The sequence below is a fragment of the Falco cherrug genome, chromosome W, assembly GCF_023634085.1.
Source record: "Falco cherrug isolate bFalChe1 chromosome W, bFalChe1.pri, whole genome shotgun sequence".
Taxonomy (NCBI): domain Eukaryota; kingdom Metazoa; phylum Chordata; class Aves; order Falconiformes; family Falconidae; genus Falco; species Falco cherrug.
Window position 1 is genome coordinate 8,339,171 of NC_073719.1, and position 13,475 is coordinate 8,352,645.

At 42.4% G+C, this 13,475-nt stretch overlaps 1 pseudogene; it reads right to left on the minus strand.

The window, feature by feature from the left end:
* Positions 1-9,250: 9,250 nt before the first annotated feature.
* Positions 9,251-10,453, minus strand: LOC129734632 (uncharacterized; annotated as a pseudogene).
* Positions 10,454-13,475: the final 3,022 nt, after the last annotated feature.

The following is a 13,475-nucleotide window of genomic DNA, read 5'->3' on the forward strand; positions in this document are numbered from 1 at the left end:
AAAAAATGCTACATTTTTTAAAAAAAATGTCTATGGCACTTTACAGAATATAAGTTTACAAAGTCAATCAAAGCACAAATGTTTGAAGAATTCTTCAATACCACTAAATCAGTTAAATTGAACTAACTTTGTCTTTTTCCCCAAAACATTGTTGAAAGCTACTGCTGAGGTGAAATTCAGGAACAAGTTTAAACAGCTGTCAAATTTAATGAGTGCACCCTACACCTGAGTCTGTAATATATACCATTTTATTACTTGTTAGAAAAACAAAACCCCGAGAAAAATAAATTCTGACTTTTTTCCCCTGTATTTTTTCTTAGCCTGTCTTCTATCTGTGCTTTGTGATGAACATGGATATTCTTGCAAGTTAGTTGATTATGCTGTTGCAGAGCAAGTTGATAGTATACCAACAACAAGCAGTAAAGCTGGATCTTCTTGGTTACGAATGCAAACAAAAGCAAAACATGCCACTGAAAATACTTCCTTTGTACTTAAAACTCCCACTAATAAATTTTTCTAAGAGTTCTGTAGATCACAGCAGAGATCAGTTAGTAATGTATATGAAGGTTGGTCATTGTTTACTTCTAAGCCAAAGCACAGCTGAACTAGTGCCCCAGCCTCGGTAGCACACACTCCAGTAGGGGGCTCAGGTGGAACATCAGAAGGATGGTTTGAATCACCTTGCAGCTGTGCTGGACAAGTCAAGTGCATGCTCTTCAAGTGGTATGTTTGTGTGTTATAGGAAAAAAACCCACACAAACAAACAAGAAAAACACAGGTGTGGATAGGACATGCTGGCTGTGATTTTTTGTCCTCAGACACTGCTTTGTGCTAGTAATTTTGATTTTTAAAAATCTTGCTTTGTGCAGGCAGTTGGCATAAATGGTTCCAGTCCATCATAACTTTGGGGGTTTTAATTGAATCTTTAAAAGGTAATTATCCATTTTAAACTAGAATATGGTGGAAGTGGGCTACAAAAGCAGGTGAATACAAGGAGAGGCTAGATTTAAACAATCTCTCTTTAATATCAGCAGAAGTTGACCTTGGGTTTTGCACAGTGGCTCAGTGATCACCTCCATATCAATCCAAAATGTGGCTTGAATGCACACTGGGCACAGATGTGCAAAAGCTGGGAGCTGGGTCTGGTTTCCACCATTGCTTGGATGGGCCCAGACAGTGTCTCTGCTGTACAGCAGGCACGGAAGGGGTCCTCAAAGACCGCAACTGCTGGTGTTCACCCATGCTCAAGGCTAGCCCTGGGCTTGTGGTCATGACTGCTGAGCAACTCTTGTATTGTGAATGACTTAAGCAATGTATTGAAATTAGCTGTCTACCTGTACAGTAACAACAATTTTTTAATGTAGAGGGATTTTTAAAGGACGGAGGACATATGTTACCATTGTCTGGGTTGGACAACCCAGGCCTGTTAGTTGAAACTGCAGAGCAGCTTTAAATTGTCCTTGGAACAAGCAGGGTGAGAAAGAAAACAAGCTCTGCACAAACAAGAAGCCAGGCGAAGAGCAGGCCCTGGGAACCGCAGAATCATCAGCACACTCTGATCAGGCGCCTGCAGCATGCTCACCAATCATCGACACAGACGCCCATGTGGCCAGAGACTCTTATCCAATCACCTGTGTGTAAAGTCATGAGAGCGGTCGTTTAAGTTATAAATATGACCTGTTTGTTTAATAAAGTGAGCACGGCATGTAGCCATATTGGTGTGATTGTCGTAACTTGGCCGATTCTTCACGGGGGACCCTCTTTGTCTGGCGCCCGAACAGGGACCCATTTAGTCACTTAAATGCGGTTCGCTTAAATGCGGTTCGCTTAAATGCGGTTTAGCTTAAATGCGGCAGTCTCCGTGCATCGGACCCGAAGTGAAGTTGTCTGATTAGGGAGCTGGAGGTCGGAGACGGGCGGAACCTGGAAGGCGAAAAGCGGAGTCCAGAGTTCGGTGTAGAGCTGCAGATTGCACCCCCGCCGGTGGTAAAACCGCGACGAGTAAAGCGCAGCAGGGCTCTCCGCTAAATTCCTCTCGGGGGGGTGGGGGGGTGGGCACTAAGAAAGACCGCGACGAGTGTGGCAGGGCTTCCCTGTTGATATCCTTTCTGTGAGAGAGGGGAGCTCTGAGGACCACCACGATGGAATTAGACGCGGCAATTAAACTGTTAACTAGCATCCTCTTTAAGAGAGGGGAGAGTATTAAAGAAACAGAAGAGGAGACACTAGTTCACTGGGCACGAAAAAAGGATAAGACCCCTGACCCCGCATTATTATTTAGTATTACAGAATGGAGAGAAGTGGGGAATTGCCTCTGGGATACTACGATCGAGGGAGGTAAAGAAGGAAAAGAAGCTAAGGCGTTAGGAGCTACGTGGTGGTCGATAGTTAACACTCTGGAAACTATGAAGGCGGGAAAAAAAGTAGCAGCAGCAGCCATAGAAGCGTTGGGGAGAGATGTGGTAGAAAAGCCAATAGAGCAGAAGGGTGATTCGCTTAAGCCTTCTCTCTTGGCTACATTTTTCAGAGTTGGGCATACTCATCCTATGAAGGGTATGTCCGCCCCTGCGTGTTCAACAGTGCCGGAGCTTTTAGGTAAGACAGCAGACAAACCGGAAGTTACTCCTCGGGGGTCTGTTGTAACTGAGCCGAAACCGGAAGAGGCGGCTGAGCCTCCCCGGGAAGGAGGAGCAGCAAGTAATGCTGCGCCAATCGGAGCTGCGGGTGGAGCAAGGTCAAAACTGAAGGTGGCTACAGCTCATTGGTCAAATCAGGGAGGGCAAAAGCGCTGTCTGATGTCATATCCTCCTCTTCCTGAAACATCATCAGACGAATTTGAGGAGGAAGGAGGGGAGAAGCTTTGTGATAACAATACAGAGAAAACCTTACAGGAGGTAATAGATAAATTAAGAAACCTGGAAAAGCGAGTTGAAATGAACCTGCCTACTACTTCAATACCTGTAGTTCCTCCAGTTAGCCCAACTACCCCTCCGATGCTGAACTCGAGAAAAGATCCAATTCTACAGTGTTGGTCCGGTGTTGTTCGTGATGCTATTTTGGAGGGTGACTGGCAGGTGACTAGCTCGTTAGCTTGTCCAATAGTGGTTAATAACCTTGGTGTACAATGGGAGCCGCATGATTGGAAAATATTGCAACAAGCAAAACAACTACTCATGGCCTGCATTCAGAGGCTGCGCGACAGATCATACAGTTTATTTTCACAGCAGACTTTCTCTCACCTGCTGATTGTGCTGGACTTGCTTCTCTGTTATTGACTCCTTCTCAATATTTAATGTTTGAGAGGGAGTGGAAGAGACTAGCCGTAGAGGAAGCAAATAGACATCAAGATCCAGATATAGGAGATCCGCTTTATGGTATACAGGCAGATATGTTAACTGGGCAAGGACCTTATTCTACTACGCAGGTTCAGTTGCAGTATCCTGTACAAATGCATCAACTTGTTCAAACTTTAGCCCATCGAGCCCTTTTGTCTGTGCCAGACAAGAAGAAACCTGCTTCCTATACCACTGTTCGTCAGGGAGCAACGGAGCCCTATGGACAATTTGTAGACCATTTGTCTGCAGCGTTAAAGGACAATTCTGATTTACCTTTGGACCTGCAGGAACATTTGTTCTGCACCCTCGCCTGTGAAGGGGTTAACCCAAGAACAAGGGCGATCTTAGCAACACTACCCCAAGGAAGTCCTGTCGATGAAATGTTGATTAGAGCTACTCGAGCCGAACGAAATAATCAAGCTGCTGCCTTTACTGCTGCATTGAGGGAGCAAGGGCATATAATCGCAGCAGCCTTAACAAATCATATAGGTGGACATCGAAAGGGGAATAATGGTAAATCAGGATTTGGTATTTGTTATCGTTGTGGTGAATCTGGACACATGAGGCGTACTTGTTCAAAGACTGTCTGGTGTAACAAATGTAACTTAGATACACATGCTACTGCTGTATATAGATATCACAGGTCAGGAAACATGCAGTGCAGCGTGTCGGGTCTACGCACGAAGACACAAGTACAGGCCCCAACAACGCAGATGAGAAATATGGTTTCTTATACCAATTCATCCCACCCACCCGGGGGAGCCTCGGGGTGGACGTGGCAACCACAGTAGAAGTAACTTTGAATAATAAAGAAGTGACTTTAATTCCAACTGAAGTGAAAGGACCTTTGTCTAGCGTGAATTCTCCAGTTGGAGGAGTTTTATTAGGGAGATCTTCCACAGGAAGGCAAGGAGTAATTGTTTTACCTGGAGTAATTGATGCAGATTTTACAGGACACGTACAAGTTATGGCCTATGCATTACAACCACCTGTTACTCTTCCAAAAGGAAGTAAAATTGCTCAAATACTTCCCTATGAGAGTCTTGTTGCGCATCGACAATCTTATGAGCAACTCAGACAACAAGGCCAGACATCTAAGATAAGAGGAGAAGACGGTTTTGGATCTACTGGACCTGAGGTGTTTTTCACATTAGATCTTAATCAAAGACCATATCAGAAGATTCAATTGAAGAAAGGCAGTCAGCAAATTAGTCTGGAACCTCTATTAGACTCTGGGGCAGGTGTCACCATCATTAATCAATATCTATGGCCCCAGACTTGGGAACAGCAAGCTCCAATCACCCAAGTGGTAGGAGTAGGAGGTGCAAAAGTCCCAAAACAGAGTAAAGACTTGATTACATTGCAGTTTGAAGACGGCCAGGCTATTGTAATTCAGCCATACGTAATGCAACTCCCACCCACATTATCTGGGTTGATAGGACGGAATGTTTTGTCACAATTGGGACTAGTTATGACAACTGATCAGCATTTTGCACCATGGCCACTGATCGACAGCCACCCATTCTGAAGATTACATGGTTAACAGAAAAGCCAATTTGGGTAGACCAGTGGCCGATAACAGAAGAACGGCTGCACATTGCTGAGAAATTAGTGCAGGAACAACTGAAAATAGGTTATATTCTACCTTCTACAAGTCCTTGGAATACTCCTATTTTTGTGATACAAAAGAAAACTGGGAAATGGCAACTTTTACATGATTTACGGAAGGTTAATGATCAGATGTTAGCGATGAGAGTGTTGCAACCTGGTCTTCCAACTCCTATGATGATCCCTTAGATTTGGCAAAATTGTTGTGTTAGACTTGAAAGACTGTTTCTTTACGATTCCCTTAAAACCTGTTGACATGCAAAGAGCCTCACTAATGATGATTTGCTATCGTTCCGATCCTGGTTGCATGGCACCGAAACCAACAGTCCTCGAACCTGTCACCAGAACAGCGGGCTGCCCTGGAAGTTGTGTCCCGCAAGATTCAGACTGGTTGGTGTGGTCGCCAAATGGCAAAACATCCGTTATCTTTTTTGGTTTGTAATGTTGCCACTTCACCTTTTGCCCTTATTTTACAATGGCAAAAGAAAAAGGGGGAGAATATGGCGATCATTTTAGAGTGGTTATTTTTGCCATTGCAACCCAGACATCGTATTTTAAGTTGTCCTGAAGCAATAGCGGCCTTGGTGAGTAAAGGAAGAGACAGGATTGTTGAAATTGATGGGACTGAACAGGCAGATATCAGTATTCCAGTCCGTGGTGATGATTATGAGTGGCTCCTGAGACATTCAACAGCCATACAGGAAGCCTTGATGGGCTATACAGGTGTTGTACACAACAACCGGCTAAAAGGACCCCTCTGGAAGATGTTAGAACATTACCAGTGGATTGTGAGACCGTTATGCTCAAAAAGACCAGTTGAAGGTCCAACATTGTTTACAGATGCAGGACGAAAGATGAAGAAGGCTGCGTGTGTTTGGCAATCCGATATTCAGTGGCAGAAACAAGTGATCACCGGGTGTGAACCAGGGGACAACCTTCAAACCTTAGAACTGAAAGCAGTGTGTTGGGCTTTGGGAAGCTGGAACAATATACCTGTAAACATAGTATCAGACTCATTGTACGTAGTTGGTGTAGCACAGCGCATTGAAGATGCCTTGTTGAGGGAGACAAAGAACCAACATCTTGGTGACATGTTTATACAACTGCATAGTACTCTTCGACAGAGAAAACATGAATTTTGTATTATGCATATTAGAAGTCATCAGTGGATCATTGGGTTGGGCGAAGGTAATGCTAGAGCTGATGAAGCAGTCAGCTGTCTGGCAATAACTCCTCCAACAAAGAAGTCTGAAGAAGCTCGTAACAGCCACGAGATGTTTCATCAGAATGCAAAGTCTTTACATCGACAGTATCGAATACCCATAGCAGATGCAAAGGGTATTGTCCGCTCCTGTCCTCCATGTAGTCATCATGGACCTGGTTTAGGGGTGGGCACTAACCCAAAAGGTCTGAAGACACTTCAGGTTTGGCAAATGGATGTAACACATGTACCTGACTTTGGGAAGCTTAAGTATGTGCATGTCACAATTGACACCTATTCTCATTTTATATGGGCCACTGCACAAACCGGTGAAAAGGCATTACATGTGGAGAGACACTTAATGTCTTGTTTGGCTGTCATGGGAGTTCCTGTAGAAATAAAGACAGGCAATGGCACAGCGTATAGTAGCCAACGAGTCGCTAGGTTTATGACAACTTGGGGAATTAAACACGTCAAAGGGGTTCCTCACTCCCCAACGGGGCAAGCAGTTGTTGAAAGGGCAAACCGTACCCTGAAGGATTATTTTCAGAGACAGAAAGTATCGCAGGACATCGATGTAACTAAATGGTTGACTAATATGTGGTTTACCTTAAACTATCTCTCCCTTACGGAGGATAGAGAGGGACCACCTGTTGTTATACATCACCAAACAGCGCGAGGGAACCAAACAACTACAGTTCCTGGTTTGAATGTTTTGTATAAAAATATGGCTTCAGGTATATGAGAAGGACCTAGTCCGGTGTTATTTATCGGTAGAGGCTCTTTTTGTATCTCCACAGATAAAGGACCTATATGGGTCCCTACTAAGTTTGTGCGACCTGTATGTCAAGATCAGAAGATGGAAGAGAAGACTCAAAGCGAGCAGACAGAATAAGCTGTCTGTGTTGTAAGGGATGTAACCTGTGGGTATTACGCCAATGTATTCTATGTGGGGTAAAGCGGTTCTGTAAGCTAAAGCTTAAATGTAAATGGTGTAAAAAGTGTATGTGTTTGATTAGTAACTGGGCATGAAGCAAGAGAAAACATATGACTAGTGTAATACCATGCTGATTGGAGACAGTATACATCAACAGAATCTATGAAGGCACAGATTTGTGGGGTGGAATGTAGTTCAAAAAAAAAAGAAAAAGAAAAAAAAAAGTGGAAATTGCAGGAGTAAACATGTTTGAGTGGTGGACTTGGTTTACGGTCTTGATGACTTTTTTACCCATCGGCCAAAGTATTTTTGACATCTTGCCTAGGACAAACATATGGGTGACATGGGCAAATACCACGGGAGTAACAAACTTTTGTTTAAAGTCTGCAACAGGCAGACAACCCCTTCAGAACTTGTTTAATTGGTATTCCCCTGCAAGAGAATGAAACAAGTTTTGATGTTTTTTGGAATGTTAGAACAGTGGATCTGACTTCCAATCAGAATGGTACATGCATGAGTCCAAATGGGCAATATGTTTGGCCTTCTATGCGTAATGCAGCGTGGCAGAAGACGGTTATTGAGAATTTAAATCAGCCACATCATTTGCCTTTGCAGGAGTTAGACCTATTGGCTAGCGTTGTACCTGTTGAATATGTCAATGTTACTGCAACTGATATGGCAGACTGTACCCACATGTCATCACCACTTCAACCCGTGAATGGCACTGGAGTAATTTGGTTTGGTGACCCATGGCAGTTATGGCTAACACGTCAAGGTGAACGGGGGTTTTATACAGGGTTTCAAAATCTAACCGGTTCACCTGTTTGGGGTAAATTAAAAACTGGGGGTTTCCATATAGATGCATCGGGGGGTTATCAGTTGCCACCGGGAGACTTTTTAATATGTGGGGACAGAGCGTGGCCAGGGATTCCTTTGTATCCTGTTGGTGGACCATGTTATTTAGGGCATTTGACTTTGCTCCACATATGAAAATTATTGAAAATGGCTCAAAAATCTCAGATCATGGAGGGCGCTGCGCACCTTTAATGAAACATGAAATGACCGAGTCGATCTACATTCAGTAACAGTAAATGTCCTGGCCTCCATATTTATGCCGGGGGCAATGGCAGCATTAAATGCTAAGAATATCCGAAGGTTAGCATGCTGGGGAGAGAAACAATTTAATCTTACATCGCAGATTTTAAGTTCGTTATTGCTTGATGTAGGTAGTGTTAGGCATGCTACGTTACAAAATAGAGCTGCAATAGATTTTTTTGTTATTAGCACATGGACACGGTTGTGAGGATTTTGAAGGGATGTGTTGTATGAACCTTTCTGATCATTCCATATCGATGCACAAGAAGTTGTCACAACTGCAGGGAAACATGAAGCATATTCTTGCTGATGATAATCCCTTTGATGAATGGTTGAGAGAATTGGGGATAACAGGTTGGTTAAAGACATTATTGATGGAAGGAATACGCTTTGTTATAATCATTGTTGTAATATTTTTAGTTTTTAACTGTTTATTTTCTTGTTAGACGAAAGGTTTAACATCTATTGTGAAACAGACATGGGTTGTCCAAAAAGAAAAGGGGGGATGTGTAGAGGGATTTTGAAAGGACTGAAGACATATGTTACCATTGTCCGGGTTGGACAACCCAGGCCTGTTAGTTGAAGCTGCAGAGCAACTTTATATTGTCCTTGAAACAAGCAGTTTGAGAAAGAAAACAAGCTATGCACAAACAAGAAGCCAGGTGCAGAGCAAGTCCTGGGAACCGCAAAATCAACACACTCTCATCAGCACACTCTGATCAGGCGCCTGCAGCATGCTCACCAATCATCGACACGGACGCCCATGTGGCCAGAGACTCTTATCCAATCACCTGTGTGTAAAGTCATGTGAGCAGTCGGTTTAAGTTATAAATATGACCTGTTTGTTTAATAAAGTGAGCACGGCATGTAGCCATATTGGTGTGATTGTCGTTTCTTGGCCGACTCTCCACGGGGATCCTCTTCATTTTAATATCTATAACTAACTAGTGGCATGCTTTAACGGACTGATCAGGGGTAAATTAGAATCTCTGCTCCATATTATACAGTGAAGTGATGGAGAACAACAGTGACATTGGAAGATGTTAAAAATTACCAAGAAGTAAGAAGAGGAGTCTAAAATTCACTTAGTATTTCATTAAAATTACTTCTCAGATTAATTCTTCCCAGTGCTTCTAAGCCACAGTTGTATAATTCCTTTTCTTTTTTTTTAAAAAATACCTTTTATATTTGGTTTTGGAAATAGTTCTAGTAAGTGATGCGACACCACAAATAATACAACCAACTGCCTTTGAGAAAGGAATGTCATTTGTGGCAAGGTCTGTTTTATTTCTGCTGATTTAGTTAAAAAAGGGTCCATACTACATGTGGTAAAAAAAAAAAAAGGGAAAATATCTTCTTAGCCATTTAGAATTTGGCATGACTTCTTGAAAAAATGTAAATTTCTTAAGGACTCGGCTGGCTCTGGGACATGGAACATACTGATCTGTAGACTAGGGATGAGATTTCACTGGCAAGAGAAAGAATAATACTGTCCAATGTGTGGTCTACATCTGTAGGAGAAGCTAAAGCCCAAACCAGGCTGTTGGCTCTCACAACATAAAGCCCAGCTGTGCCATGGTGAGCAGGTATCTGCTTGGGATTTCAGAAGTTTCTAATAAAGGCTGTAGAAATATTTTTAACAATGGGATTTCTAACAATTTTATCAGAATCAGGTGAAAGCCAGTGTAACAATAGCTTCTTTGCCCAGTCAATAAAACCAGAGTCAGTTACCTGCTAAGTAACTAGTGTCACACACCTTGCACTGTAAGTTTCAATACAAAGAAACCTGGCAGACTCAACTTTAACAGCTTGAAAATTGGTGTAAATGGTGTCACATCAACCTTTCTCTCTCTTTCATATACTTACTATCCAAGAAGGCACTGTACTTTAAGGAATTTCAGTATCAAAAAGCACCTCAATGAAAAGTATGGTATCAAATCAGGTGGTGGCAAAATATTCACAGGTGAGGGGAGCCCTTGGAAACAAAGCCTAATTAAAATAGGCTGGCTTCTTTGTATAAGGAAAAAAAATGTGCTGGCTTTTATTATTTTAAATCCAAATTCTTCAAAGTGACCAAGGTAGGTAAGGCAATCCAATCAATCAGAATTTGTCAGTTATAACAACATTTCTGCTATATACACACGATTCTGCACCTCCCCAACTTGATTAATAAATTCCACTGTGTCCTGATAATAGAAGGAAACTAAAAAATTCCCAATACATACTGCTTTCTTGGGATCCTTTGATCCTTATTACCCAGCAAGGAAGAAAGACCATTTCAGTAGTTCAGGGCTGGAATGCATGGGGCTCAATCACACAAATGGTGGAAACGGGTAAGCAGATCTGCTTATCCAGTCAATGGAAAGCAAATTAAGATCTACATGCTGGTGTTTTTCCCACTGGAGTTAAAGGAGGCAAATAAGGTTTTCTCCTTCTTCTATTTCTTCTTGCACTTTGTCACTGGATGTGGCTTTTTCAGCTTGTGCTGAGAAGACTGCACAGATGAATGTAATAGTGCTACCAATAGCTGTGTAGAAAGCCCAGCCCAAGGAGCAGTCTCCTAGCTTGTAAGCAGAAGCATGAGGTCCACAATAGCTTATTGCTTTCTGGCATCCCCAACCTGCAGGGTAAAGTATCAATCCTAACATAAGGAATAGGCCTAAAAATAAAAACAGAAAGAAAAGAGTTTAACAAATGAACAGTTTAACATCAAACACAGCACATGTAGTAATGGTTATCATGGTGACTACTCACTCATAAGTACTATGAATGGGAGAAGGTGACTTTTCCCCATCCATTCTTCCTTTACTGATTGTTCCCTAGAATATACCATGCAGTGTTTTATCTAAACTTGGAGCTATCCTACAATTTTTCTTATGAAAGGCTTATTTCATTATTTTGTTCTTGATTTTAATACCTGTATTCTTTCTACATCCTTTGTTTTCACACATCATTGCTAGGTATAGAGAACTTACAAAACATTCGAGCATCTCTACCTACTGTTTGTACTTTCACTTTTCAAATACTTAGGAATGTTTGCATCCACTTTTGAATTCATATTTAGGTAGTCCTTTTCACCTTTATTTATTGTCCTGGTTTCAGCTGGGATGGGGTTAATTATCTTCTTAGGAGCTAGTACCCTGCTGTGTTTGGGTTTTGATGTGAGACTTTTCAGTCCCTCAGGCCTTGTTAGCAAGAAGGCTGGAGGGGCACAAGGAATTGGGAGGGGACACAGCCAGGTCAGCTGACCCAAACTAGCCAAAGAGGTATTCCATACCATGGGATGTCATGCCTGGTATATACATGGGATGTCATACCTGGGGGGTTGGCCGGGGCGGGCAGGTCATTTTTGGGGGGACTGGCTGGGCATCAGTCAGTGGGTGGTGAGCAGTTCCATTGTGCACCACATGTTCCTTTCTTCCTTTCCCTCTGGATCTTATTCTTTCCCTCCCCCTTTTCATTCTAACTGCTATTGTCATCATTGTTACTTTTGTTCTTTCATTTGTTGAATTGTTCTTATCTCAGCCCTCAAGTTTTACATTCCTTTCCAACTCTTCTCCCTATCTCACTGGGTGAGGGGGGAGTGAGTGAGCGGCTGCGTGGTACTTAATTACCAGCTGGGGTTAAACCACAACATTTAGTGTCCAGGTTTCAGCTGGAATAGAGTTAATTTTGTTCTTAGTAGCTAGTATAGTGCTGTGTTTTGGATTTTGTGTGAAAACAATGTTTATAGGACACTGATGGTTTTAGTTGGTGATGTGTGATATCTATATTAAATCAAGGGCTTTTCGGTTTCTTGGGCCCTGCCAGCCAGAGGGCTGGGGGGGCACAGGAAATTGGGAGGGGACACAGCCAGGACAGGTGACTCGAACTAGCCAAAGAGTTATTCCATACCATATGACATCATGCTGAGTATATAAAACTGGGGGAAGAAGAATGAAGGGGGGGGACATCTGGCCATAAAGGTGTTTGTCTTCCTGAGCAACCGTTATGCATGATGAAGCCCTGCTTTCCTGGGGATGGCCGAACACCTGCCTGCCGATGGGAAGCAGTGAATTAATTCCTTGCTTTGCTTTGCTTGTGTGTGTGGCTTTTGCTTTACCTATTAAATTGTTCTTATCTCAACCCTTGAATTTTACATTCCTTTCTGATTCTCCTCCCCACCCCTCTGGGTGTGGGGGTGTGAGCACGTGGCTGTGTGGTACTTGGTTGCCAGCTGGGGTTAAACCATGACATGTAGTCATTCATGAAAAACATATTTGCCTTTTTCCTCTGGATTTTTCCTACCTTGATTTTTTTGCCTGGAAAAAATAAAATCTCAAACTGCATCTGCTTATTTGGCCACAGTAGGACATAGTAGACAAATAATACAGCCAGTTCAATAAGCTGCTTTCACAATGAAGGGATTCTGGAGTCAGTGACAAACTAATGGATTTAAGTACCCACCACCAGTGCATAGGTAACACTGGGATCCTTTAAACAGGTGATCAACTGCTGCAGAAGGAAAGCACGTTTCTAGCATGCATGAGCAAAACCCTCAACTCCTGATCTTGCTAAACCACCTGAACACTCTGCTGTGCCTCAGCCAGGAAGTAAAAAGCTGAAACTAGATGTTTTGCCCTTCTGATTGTTTTTCATATGGATAATTTTTTCTCCTATGAGGACCAGTCTGTATACAAGCAGTGAAGGGCTTCATTAAGGAAATTAAAAGTCACGTTATAGGTTAGAGTCCCTGTACATGTGATGTGTCTTTGTACAAAGGTAAGAGATTTAATCAAAATGCCTAATGTGCTAGTGGTGACAATGCTCTCATAAGAGCCCTGTGTACTGGGTTTGCACAACAAGGTGGTAGCAGGAGGGCTACAGGGGTGGCTTCTGTGAGACACAATGAGATAAAAACAGATCTCCTTCCTACAAGGTATGTAACCAAACATCAGGACAGCTCATAGTTATCAAAACTTTATTTCTGTTTTCTTTAACACTTTACTTATAAGAAGAGGAACAATTATGCAAAATAGTTTTTGCTTAAACACAACCAGTTTATCCAGAAAATGAATACAGCCTTCCAGATCCCATAAATGTTACTGATTTAGTTTTCCTGCACTGTAAAGCCCTTTATTCAACCTGGCACCTTGAGGAAAATAGCTGGTTAAGGTGTTATCATCTTCTAGAAGTGGGCTGAAAATTGTGCTTTTTATGTACGGCACTGGTTCATCCATAGATTTCATCCAATCCCAAAATTTCTACTAAGTAATAAAACAGTAGTCTTTTTTCTACCCTATACTAACAGATTACCAAG